General features: G+C 43.5%; 1 long non-coding RNA gene across 27 annotated transcripts in view; it reads right to left on the bottom strand.

The window, feature by feature from the left end:
• LOC133246761 (uncharacterized) overlaps positions 1 to 12,857 on the bottom strand; it is a 240,273-nt gene that overhangs the window by 74,662 nt on the left and 152,754 nt on the right. The window lies entirely within an intron of this gene.

A 12,857-nucleotide genomic window follows, 5' to 3' on the forward strand; every position in this document is an offset into this window, starting at 1 on the left:
TTTACTGTTTCCAATTTTCTTCTTCTTAGCACATCATAACCTGCGATTGCCTGTGTGTGTGTTTGTACACTGTTTTGCACAAACACTGTGGGATAAATGGAAGGAAGGGAGGGACGGGGAGGGAAGCGGAGAAGAGAGCAGTAGAGAAGGAAGGGAAGGCAGGCAGGGAAGGGAAAAAAACACTGCAACAGCAGCTACACTGGTTTTAAGCAAAGCAAAGAAGTACTGTTTCATCAGATTCTTCATTTATAGAATTTAAGATTCTTTGTAGCTATGATCTCATCAAATCTCATAGTAACCCTAAGTGAACATGAAATTAAAATTATTGCGTATCACCTAGAGGCACAAAAATGAGGAGCAATTAGCTCCTCTCTCTCTCACGTTTTAGCTATACAGCAGCCACTACGGAAGACAGTTCTCCTCACTGACTTCTCAGGGGGTGTGTAGAATCAGAGCTGTACTTCTTAAGAACTGTGACCAAGGTCCAGTATTTCTCCCCTTTTTATTCATTCAACATGTTTTGGAAACTGACATGGAAAGCCTGATTTTTAACTTTGGATATATTCCTGTGAAGGAAGAACTAGTTCTCAAGCAGTTCTCATTTTTACCACCCACACACAAATGCACATTCTGATGTGAAGGATGCCTCTCAACGAGGAAACTGCTTACCAGTAATAAGCAGCGTCACCCACTGGGGCACAGAGCAATGTCAGACCCGATGACTGGCAAGAACTGACATGGTGGTCCCTCCCACTGCCTAGCTCCAGGGAGAATATCCAAGGTGTCCTCCTCACACAACATATCCTATGATGATACGACGGACAACACCATCAACACAGGGCCGAGGAGGACTCACCGGCACTCACACAGCCCGTGACTGACGGAGCAGAGGCGTCGCCCCAGGTCTCACAGGCTGCGTGTGCTGAGCTCACCTGGCCGCCAGGCTGCTCGCTGCCCAGACTCTGAACTGACAGGGCTGCAGAAGTGGCAATGGAGTCACGTGCAATGCAGAGAAAGTGTGAACACAGACAAGCCCAAACGGGTCATCATACAGTTCTGAAGCATCTGGTCTAAGAACAGTTGCAGACAGCAAAGTTAACCTCCTGAACTGAGTGCAGCCCCAATCGGGTCTGTTTTTGTCCCAACTGCCTAGAGTCCTTCCATCAGGGCAGAGGCAAACCCCAGGTCCCATCTCAGCTGTCATGGGAATTATGAGAATTAAAAGAAATAATGCACGCCCTTGTGCACCTTAGCACTGTGGCTCTCCTGTGAATGCGACACCCAACCCCAGTTCCCATATGAACACAACCAGACCAACCTTGGAAATTCAGCTTCCCTCTTGCTGAATCCTTTCTCTCGGTTTTTCTCGATCATTTTATCACAGTGTGCATTCGGTTCACAATGCACTTACCATTCTTCTCATGACAAAAGTAATAAACCACTCCCTGTACATTCCACACTCAAGCAGTTTATAATTCAAGATTTTTTTCCCCTTATGCTTATAGTTTTTTTTTTTTGACTGACCACAGTTTAGAAAGTATGGCACATTCACAACTGTAGCAAGTTACATGCATGGCACCTGTCACACAACAAGAAAGGCAGACAAGTATTGGTTCCTACTAGCTCAGAGTTAGGAACCAATAGTTATGGAGAAGGCAATGGCATCCCACTCCAGTACTCTTGCCTGGAAAATCCCGTGGATGGAGGAGCCTAGTAGGCCGCAGTCCATGGGGTCGCTGAGGGTCGGACACGACTGAGCGACTTCACTTTCACTTTTCACTTTCATGCATTGGAGAAGGAAATGGCAACCCACTCCAGTGTTCCTGCCTGGAGAATCCCAAGGACGGGGGAGCCTGGTGGGCTGCCATCTATGGGGTCGCACAGAGTCGGACACGACTGAAGTGACTTAGCAGTAGCAGCTCGGAGTTAGCTGGGCTAACTCACCTGGGTCCTGACCCGTATCACCGGTGTCCCAGGAATGTGACTTCCCCATCATAACCCCCGTAGCAATCAGCTGTGACATGCTGGCTCTGTGGGTAGGACGTCATATGTTCCAGCTCCACTTGCAAGAGTGTGTCTAGGTCCAAGTGTGGCCTTGTGACCACAGCAGAGGTCCTGACCCCTGCAGCCAGCACCAGAGGGAGACGGAATCAAGGCCAGCGATCTATGATCTAATTCTAGAACCAGTGTGAGTTTGCCAAAGGCTCTGAGAGCAAATCATGTTTTCCCTGCCTGGAGCTTGGTTTCTGTGCTTTGAAAAGGATTCTTAGTATTTACTGCAATAAAATTAACCACTTTCAAATTTCTGCCAGATCCCATGGAGAAATATGGTTTATTAACACAAAACAAATGTAGTGCTTGAAAGGCAGGAGACCCAGATTACAGTCCCTGGCCCACTACTGGCTCACTGGGAAGCTTTAGGCATAGAACTTAAATCAAGTGCATCATTTTTAATGCGCACAGAATGGACACTTGGTAGGTGGGGGCACCCTGTGAGATCTCGGGCCAGTCCAGTGGTGAAACTAAGTCAGCTCAGACAAGGCCCTTTGCCAGCGCCTGCGGCCTTGAGTGCTGTTTTGTAGGTGGTTCAAGGTGGCCATGCTGCAATGTGACCCAAAAAGGTTTTGAAAGCTTGAAGCTGAAGGAACTGGCTGAAACTTGTCCTTGAAAAGAGAGGCAGTCCCACATATTAGCTAAGAGCACAGCTTTTAGGAGCCAAATCTGTGCATTCAAATCCGGAGTTTAGTTTCTGAACTTTAGTTTTCTCATCTGTAAAATATGAATAAATACCATCTATCTGTTATAGGCTGTTTTAAGGATTAGATGTCTTAATTCATGTAAAATAAGCACTAGGTAAACATTAGTTATTAGCTAAAAGTTAACAAAGTATTAAAATGAGATATAATAATTAAGTATATATTTTTTTAGTTTCCAATGCAAACTTATATAGTTTCAGTTGGACTGAATGAGACTCCCTGAGAGAGGTAATAATAAAATACCCAAGCTTATACAGCCCTTTAGAGTTTGTAAGACACTTCCTTCTATTTTCTCCAAGGCTCATATTCTTCTCATTTATTTTTTTACAAGTCACACTTCAGCAAAGTGACCAGAAAGATTGGAAAAAAGAAAAAAAAAAAAGCCAATCAATGGGTTAAACAGCATTCTACAAATGGCTGGAGAAATAATACTTTAGCCGCCATCCATACGCTGGTATCTTCATCAGAGACCTTCCTCTGAATTACAAACTTGAATGTCTACCTGCCAACTCAACATCCCCAGTGGAATTATAACAGGCATCTCAAAGTTAACAGGACTAAACAGAACTCCTTGTAAATTTCCCCTTTCCCTATAAACAGGATACTGGGTAAACTGTGATACAGTCACACACGCGGGAACACTGCAGCAACGTATACAAAGGAGCTGCAGCTCCACTCCCAACGACATGGGTGAGTTTTATAAACATAATACGGAAGGAAAACATAAGCTGCAAAAAACTACACGTGGTGTGATACCACTTTCTGCTATCTCCGAATACCTTTAGCAATGCTCATTTATGTGATAAAATTTATACATCTTTTAAAAAAATCAGGAGAATTATAAACACAAATTTCTAAACTGCAAGGAGGCCAGAGAATAGCGGGAAGGAAGTACAAAGATCCAGAAGCATCTGTACCATTCCAGTTCCTAAAGGAGGAGGTGGGTCACTGGAATGTTTTAAAAAATTGTGCTTTAGAGCTTAGTTGTATGTTATGAGTAATCTCTTGTATATATCAAATAACAAACCAATTAAAAAGACAGAACTACAACTCATAAAATGCACTGTGCTGAAAGTTACACTTCAAAACAAACTAACCCATGAAGGAAAGTACATCTCGCTAAAAATATGAAGAAATTAATGTTTACTAGTAAAGTTGGATATGGAATATAATTATTTTTACAAGGATGAATAAAACATACAAGTGTTTTACGAGAATCAAATGCCAAGGGATAAAATGATTAGGCTTGTGGAAGTGGAAGTGTTAGTCCCTCAGTCGTGCCTGACTCTCTGCAACCCTGTGGACTGTAGCCTGCCAGGCCCCTCTGTCCAAGGAATATTCCAGGCAAGAATACTGGAGTGGGAAGCCATTTCCTTCTCCAGGGGAACTTCCCAACCCAGGGATAGAACCCGGGTCTCTTGCATTGCAGGCAAGATTCTTTACTGTCTGAGCCACCAGGGAAGCCCTGGACTAGGTTTAGAGGTCAGAACAAATTTATTTGTCAGGGGTTCTTTTTCTATTTTGGTAGGCTTTCTTTTCTTAAAAACAAAATGGGTTGGTTGATATTACTTGTTTAGTGTTGTCTGTTTAGCAGATGGTCGGTCCAAGCTGCCTAGGATGAGAACCTCTCCCTACCCTGCCCAGGCTCAGGCCTCTGGAGGCTCGTCCAGGAGCTCAGCGCCACATCTGGTGAAGGCCCGTGGTTTTAGAGTTCCTCTTCTTTCCTCCATCAGCACTGACAGCAGTGATTTACTGTAGACAAGCTTAGGACATACAGGATTTCTTATTTTTTAGAGCATCTAAGTTGCAATTCTTAAAACACATGTAAGAGTCCGTTTCAGAAGGAAGTGACCAAGCTCAAAGCAGCACCCGGTATGATACGCCTTCTTTATTTATCTGTTTGAACAGGCAAGGAAACAAAAAGAGGCCTGTGCATTTCTTGGGCTTTTCAAACAGGAGCTGAATCTATTTGAATGGCCAGGGAGGAGAAGACAGTTTGACTTAGATTTGGCATGGGTTTAGGGGAAGAAATGTCTTTGTAGCTGGTCCTAAATATTATGGCAACTTGGACTGAGTCAGTCTCCAAGGGAGAAGTTGCCACATGTTGTAACAGAAGCCACTGGGCTTGGCAAGGAAGGGAATGAAAGAATTACAATGAATCCATCATGGCGAAGATGCACTGGCCAGGACCATGGCCTGTCCTCCTTTTCCATGGCTGATCAGACCAAGCACTGCCCTTTCAAACCAGTCTTTATCATCATATTGTAAAGAATACTAAATGCTGAGATTAAAATTAATTTCTAATGAATTTTTAAGAAGAACTTTTTCTTCCTCCTTACTGGAAAAAAAAAAAAAAGTAAACAATTCAGAATAGAGGTTCAAAAGGAGGAATGCCAGCAAAATAACTGAGCTTAAGAACGCTGAGAGGGAACATCTCTCAAATGCATTTATTAATTTTAGACCTCCCATGAGATAAGACTATAATCTGTTTTGAAGCATGCTTCCTCCCCAACACTTAAATTTTTGAAAATTAGATTCTTGCTTATCTGTCTCACTGTTTTGACTGGTCATTCCCAAACATACACTGCCCAGCTTTGACGCTTTCCAAAGCTAAGAGGACGTGAAGTCTGGCACAGAGAAGGCTGTGAATCTGCATTTCTTGCATGGCCTAGAGTTGGATGTAAATTCTAAGACTTCTTACATTTACAGTAATTTTTCAGTCAGTGCCATCATAACTTACTATGTCCAAAAGGAAAAATTAGCTTAAAGGTTACTGAATACAATATCTAGCTTTCATTTATGGATCAAAGGAGAGGAAGTTTAAGGAAAAAGAGACAAAATATAAATCACACAGTTTCATTTTACAAAGTGGTCTTCCATGTATACCACGTGTTTCACTAAAAAAAGACAGGAGATGTTTATGAGACATGTAGGTGACAAATTAAGGGATATGTGTGTGTAAGACCAAGAAAGTGTGAGAGAAAGACACAGAGAAAGAGACAAAGAGGAATGTGGGATAATGGAAGAAGCAGAGAGTTTAAGGAATGTTTTAAAAATACACAACTGATGACCCCTTAAAAGCACCAGTCTTACTTAAATGGTGTCCTAGACCAGTGTGGCACACCAGCTGTGAAAGGTGGAGATCCTGACAGATCACGACAGCGATGTACACAGTGCTGTGCAGACTTCTTTTGGGAAGGAGAGTTACTCACGGAGTCATGTAGGACTGACTGGGCGCAGGTTGAGAGGTTCATCTGAAGGAGAAAACACCCTGGAACAGGTGCCCAAGGGCTAAACCCACATGTGTCCAAGCTACCCTCAGTAGGTCGGTGCTCTCCCTGCCCCGCCCCTGGCGCCATGGGTATTGGGGAGTGATCCCAAAGAACAGGACGAGTCCGCTGATCACTCAACATCAATGTGATAAGCATCTCCTGTGTGTCAGGCCCTGCACCTGGTAGATACTGAAGTCTGATGGTGAACCCAGGGGGAAACAGTCCCTGCCCTCACAGAGCTTACACTCTAGCAGGTAGGAATGGTAGGCACCAGGGAGGTGCCAGCAGAGTGACAGGGAACACGGCTGGCTGGGGTCCCTAGACAAGGTTTAAATCCTGCCTCGGAAGCACGAGCTCCCTGGGTCGCTGCTTTCTTTACATGTAAAATGGGATGATAATGTGAAGAAGATTCCACAAGACCATGTTTGTGAAACACTTAAAACAATCCCTGACGCACCAAAGGCCTGCTAAATGGCAGTTACGAGGGGCAGTTCCTCAGAGAACCAAGGGACACACATGAAGAGTCTGCAGAGCACAACCCAAACTGCTGGACAAGGTGCTAGGCCACATCACCGCTTCCTCACGTTTCTGCATGAATTTTGGCCAGTCAGGTGGCCCCCAGTGTCCCTAGGCTAGACAGGAAAGTCTAGTCGCTAAAAGCATACCCCGGCAAGAATTTACCCCACAGTGTTCCTACAATGGGAGTGTTTTCTGTTTCTCAAGGAGGCAGCAAGGGAAGTATTACAGGAAGGCCTCTTGAAAACTAACATACGGCATCTTCTCTTTTAAAGCAAGCCCTACCAAAGCACCCCTACCAAGATGAATGTTCTGGACGGAAGCTCCCCAGGGACAGATGAGGGGGTGACGTTCAAGACCTCTCGGGCCAAGGAGCAGTGGGATGGATGTGTGTGGAGCATGCTTCTGGGGCCAGGCGGCCTGGGCCCCGCGCTGGCTCGCACACACTGGCTGTGCAGCAGTGCCCACGCTGCTCGCTGGGACCTGGTGTCTCAAATCTGGAAAGGGGGGTGAATATCAGTTCTGATCTCACTGGGTAGTTGTAGGAATTAAAATAATTAACACCTGTCAAGCAATTAGGATAGACCTGACCTCCTGAAAACAGTTCACAAATGTTAGCAGTAATTATGTCTGGAAACCCAGTAACTTTATTATCTTGCTTAATAAGAACATGTGAGCCAAACAGCAAGAGAGCAACTGAACCACACTCGAGGAATCATTCTCTCCTTGGCTCTCCCATCTTCTTTCTGCATCACAGTGCGTGCACACATCCCTCCTGGAATTCGCTTTCCTCATCCACACAACAAGCAGTACACACCTCCACCAAGCATGCCTAGAGAGGCCTGACGCAGTTTCTGTTAGTATCAACAGCAGCTGAACAGTTTAAACTTCTATGTCTTCCTGTCTATATTAGCCACAGTTTTCCAGAAAAGGAGAGTCAATAGAATGTGGTGTGTGTGTGAGTGTGCATGTGGACACAGAGAGAGACAGAGGGAGAGATGAAGAGACTGGATTTTAAGGCAATGGCTTCGGCGGTCAGGGGTCGATAAATCCAAAATTTGCAGGGCAGGCTGGTCACCCAGAGAAAGGATGCTGCTGCAGTCTTGAGCTGGAAGGCAGTTCCTGGGGGCAGAATTCCTTCTTCCATGGGGGACAACAATCTTTTTCTCTTAAGGCCGTGAACGAATTGGATGAGGCCCACATACCTTATGGAGGATAACTTGCCTTATTCCATATCTCTGATTTAAAATCAGCTAAAAATACCTTCATAAGTATGTTTATACCTTCTAGACTGGTGTTTCACCAAATACCTGGGTACTAGCCAAGTTGACACATAAAATCAACCATCACACTATCATTTCAGACTAGATGGATAGATAGTTCTTTGCTGTAGGAAAAGCCTGTAAGAATGGGCAACAACTTCTCTTTCTGAGATCAGATTAAATCCAAGAATTCAGATGAGGTGCCCATTTTACTTAAGAGCTGAACTCTTAAGTCTGAAGAAAACCTTCAAAGCAGATATGGAAGATGGCATGTGAACTTAACAGAAGACTCAAATGAATGCACTCCAGTCCACAGGAAGGACAAACCTTTAGAACAAAGACTGCAAACTCAGTACCTACAAGGGCCAGACAGATAAGACAACTGAGTGGGGCGGGGTAGATGATGAACAGGGTAGGGGTTAGGCAGAGTGCACTGAACATACTTCATGTAAAACTGCTCCTCAGATTTGGGCCATGGAAGGTTCCAAGTCTTTATGCAGCAGCCCAAAGGGCAGAGCACGGTCCAGTGGGCGGACTATCAACTTCAAGTCAGGTTGAAGGAACCCTGTGCCCCAATTCCACCACTCATTAGCAGAGTGACCTGGAATAAGTTCCTTAAAACTTTCCAGGCCTCTGTTTTGTTTGTAGAATCAGGGAGCTGCCACTTACACAAAGAAGTATTGTGAATACTCAGGAAAAAGTACCTATGACATGTGATGGCTGATATACATGGTTCCTACTTTGCTTTTATTAAGCAATCACTTACATGGCATTTACTACGTGCCAAGCACTGCTTTACAACTCATTTAATCCTCATAGCATCCCCATGAGGCAGGTTCTCATTTTACAAATGAAGCACAGAAAGGGTAAACAATTTGACCAAGGACACACAGCTGGGAATTACTAGAAGATTGTTCAAAAAAAAAAAAAAATAGAACAGTAGGACTCATTAGTAGATGCTATAATCTCTCTTGCAAGTGTAGGTGATGCTTGCTACCCATAGCAACTGATTCCCACTCACTCCTCATCACTCCATGAACCTTTCCCTTTAAGGAACTCAGGACTCTGTGCTCAGCAATCCCAAGGTCCCTCAAGTCCTCGTCTCTTAGCCCTGTTCTCATCTGGGAAATAAGGACTAGCCTCATAGGATTATACTGAAGTAGATAATGTACGTGAAGGGCTCGGCAGATGACATGGAAATAACAAATGGCACCTGAGTTAAAAAAAAACACCGGGAGTAATTCTGCTTCCATTCTCCTCCCTGCAGCCGCTCCCTCTCCTCCAGACCCATTCCAGCCAGGCCCCCTCACTCAGCCCCCTGCTCCTGCCTCCTGGAGCTCTGCTGGGCTTTCCCGACTCTGGTTTTCTCAGTGCCTGGGCCACCCCACACACTGATACCAGAAGATCCTATGATCACTCCCCTGATCGAAATTCTTCATCTGCTCCTGTGACTTGAGTGTTCAGTCTAAATCGTTTAGTCATAAGCCCTCTCTGGCCTCCTGGGTCTGGCCTCAACAGACCTTTGCTGCCTTCTCTTCCCGTTAGTCACTAACACACACACTGTTGTTGCCCGGCAACAACACATGAGTCACTGCCCACTTGGTGCAACGGTTCTTCCCATCCCTATCTATGCCTCTGCTCGTGTGTCCTTGGACTCGGACCACCCTCCCAACCCCAGTTCTCAAATCCAACACCACTTTTCTTTCACTGTCTGGCCAAAGCTTCCTCAATCCATAATGCATTTCTTGATTGCCCAACCTGAGAAAATCTTTTCTACAAACATGTGGTGTTTGATTTATCCCCCTCCTTTTATACATTTCATCTCTCTCCTCTATGTTTATCTGTGCGTGGAACCTCAGCTCCAAGCTCTCCACAGGCAGCATCGTGCCGGGGCCCATGCCGTTATGCTCAGGAAAGGTGCCCAGGAAGCAGCAGCAGCTGAGTGTGCACACCCACAGAGTCCTACTGAGGATGCAAAGCACCCCAAGGGGCCGCAGTCAGCTAAGCTTCTGCTGGGCTCCTAGGTGAGTGCCTGGCATACAGCAACACTCCACAAATAACTCTTGAAATTAACTTATCCTCAGGGAGATCAGCTATTGGCTTTGGGACAGAAATTCTGTCTCCGGAAAAAAACATGAAAGACATGAGGAAGGTTTATCTCTCCCATCATATACTTAGGATGTAGGCAAGCTTCAGGTTCACTCTCTCCCACATGCTAGACAGCTAGACTCAGCAATCAATACAGTATGTGATGCTTTGATATATTTAGTATGTCAAAGTACTCCATTTTAACATATTAAGACTCGTTCTTCAAAAGTCTCCTTTGGGGAACACAGAGTTATTCTAACAAAGTCCAAAACCTTTTTTAGACCTTATCTTTTATACCGCTACAACTTCTTTTTGTTTTTTTTTAATGCCTATTACACAATGAACACTTTTTCTCATAAGGGTTTCAACCAGCTGAAAATTTAAAACTTTCAGAAGTAAATTTAAGTTTCCTCATATTTAAAGTAGAAGGCTTTTTTCAGGGCCTTCCTTTTCAAAATTCTATTATGTAAGCCACTTTATAAATCATGTACACAACAATTTTCATTTTTCAATCAAATTTTAACTCCTCCCTCTCCCCCATGCCTCCCCACCTGGCTCTGCCAACACCACGTACCATGGGTTTGTCTGTTATGGTACTTGTCAGTATGTGGTGTTACCTCTTTATATGTCATTTATCCCACTAACATGTCCTGGAGGGCCAGGCCCCAGACATGCCCATTTTTGAATCTGCAGTGCTGACTGCTGGCATGTAGTTGGTGGCTAAGGAAATGTTAACATAAATCAATGACTCAAATCAGTTATTGGATCATAAAGTTTTTCATAGGACCTAACTGCTGGCTCCTTCCTACCTTCCTACTCTCCAAGGCCAGAGAATTCCCACCACTGTGGATAAAAAAAAAAAAAAAAAAAAAAGATGGGAGGCTCTTAAGGCAATTGCAAACAAAAACTTCTAAATGTGTCCTTGGCAAAGATGGCATCGCTCTAGGAGAAGTCTAAAATCTTCCCAGCTAACACAGTACTCGAGGGCGGCAGCATCCATTTGCACGTGAGCTAAAACGTTAATTTCACTACTTTACAGTCACAGCTTATACAGATGCTTCATTTAATTCATTTATTTAGTCCCCCTGAAATAAGGACTGAGGGGTAAAAACCAATTAGTGTAAATCACAACTTTAAAAAGAGAAGTTAGGGAAGGATCTAGTTCAACGGCCCAATTACATGAAAAAGCAAAAAAAAAAAAAACCCTGCCAGTTCAGCACTGTGTACCCTTCAGTGATTTGGAAGTGAGCTGCTTTTCAGGTATCATCCAATCATACTAACTGATGTTAGTGTTTCCAGAATCTACACACTGCTCTTCCCAAGATCCAACAGCATAAAGCACGTCTTAGTTTCCAAGAAAGCTCATTGCAAGTTGATGAGGAGTTTGAAAGAGAAAAAAAAAAACCTCAAAATAAAATTAATAGACAATGACTCTCACATTTGGGCTTTCCAAACATATTGTTTAGGGTAAAAGAAATACATTTCCACATCACAAAGAGTTCTAGAAACCAGCATATTCTGGGAAGTCCATATCCACTACTTGGGGGTGGGGGCTTAATAGACTGTATTAAGGACCAAATCTTTTTAGATAATTGTTGACACTTGGCTTAAGAATATAAAAACTGAAAACAAAAATAACCCAGATTTTAGAATTTTTCAGTTATAATGAAGTTTGGATCAAAGACTGAAAGCATTATTCTATATTCTCTTAAACACTTTTAAAAGCAGCACACATTTCTTCCATTTAAAGAGGTGAAAACTGAGGCAACCAGGCTCAATCACTTTTTATGTACTCAATGTCTCAAAAGCAGTTAAAGCTATGGCCCCAAACTACAACTAAATGCTCTAATAACCCATTCTCATGAGGGAAGGTTTAAAAGGCTTCTTGCTTAACTGAAGGATAACCGACATGACTTATTTCAATGTCCAAGAAAGCTGCTGCAGTAGACCAGCAGACCACTCAGCATCTTGAAGACCTGTTAACATCTTGGTCCACAATTGCCCTTGCAGTTATATATATATACATATATATATGAGATATAATGTTAATTATTTGGTGTGTGTGTATATATGTACCTTTGGTTTTGATAAGAATAATATTCCTGTATATCCTAACGGGGTGGCTACATGCTGCCATCTTCTGATTATGCCCGGTGGAGTGTAAAAAATTTTTCATGAAAAAACAAAATCAATAAAAGCAAAACTCCTCATTTTTTCTACCAGTAGTGCCCTTAGTAACAAGAAGGGCAAAGACATCAACACAGGGATTACAATATTCTCAGACATAACTCAAGCAGACTTGTAAATGGATAAATGCATGTTATAAACTTTTTTTTTCCGCAAGTGCCTTGCATACTTATGTTACTATTCATTCTGAGACAGACAGACCATCAATGACCTTCTGGGTCACTGCCTAGGGAGAAAGCTGCCTATAAAGAAGAGTGGGGGAAAAATAAGAGGGGGGTTGCTTCCTTCCACCCCAGGCCCCCTACTGCCTTGAATGAAAGAAGACAGATGGCAGCCACCTTCCCCTTTAATTAGGAGGAGCAGCTCAGAAGGGGACAGCCCTGCTCACTTGGCACCATCTTTAACAAACCGTTTCGATGGTAATGCTCCACTCATTTGCCCTTGTTTCAAACTGTTCTCAATCTTTGATTTACAAACTGAATTTCTGTAAATTTCACTGTGAAAAACTACAGCTCTGAGCACAACACTCTATAGAAAGAAGGTACTTAAAGATGGCTCCTGAATTAATAATTCATACACATTCATACAGGGGGCCTGGAGTGTTTCATATGAAATACAGACACCTCAAGTCCCACCATCACCCTTCTGACATGAAACTGGAACCCTTACGGCACAGCAGCCCTTGTTTAAATTCACACAGTATTCCACACTGGATTCAGATTTCTGCTTTCCAACACCACACTACCTTCATGCCACCCCCTTCTACCTTCAAAGTG

The sequence above is a fragment of the Bos javanicus genome, chromosome 4 (assembly GCF_032452875.1).
Source record: "Bos javanicus breed banteng chromosome 4, ARS-OSU_banteng_1.0, whole genome shotgun sequence".
Classification (NCBI taxonomy): domain Eukaryota; kingdom Metazoa; phylum Chordata; class Mammalia; order Artiodactyla; family Bovidae; genus Bos; species Bos javanicus.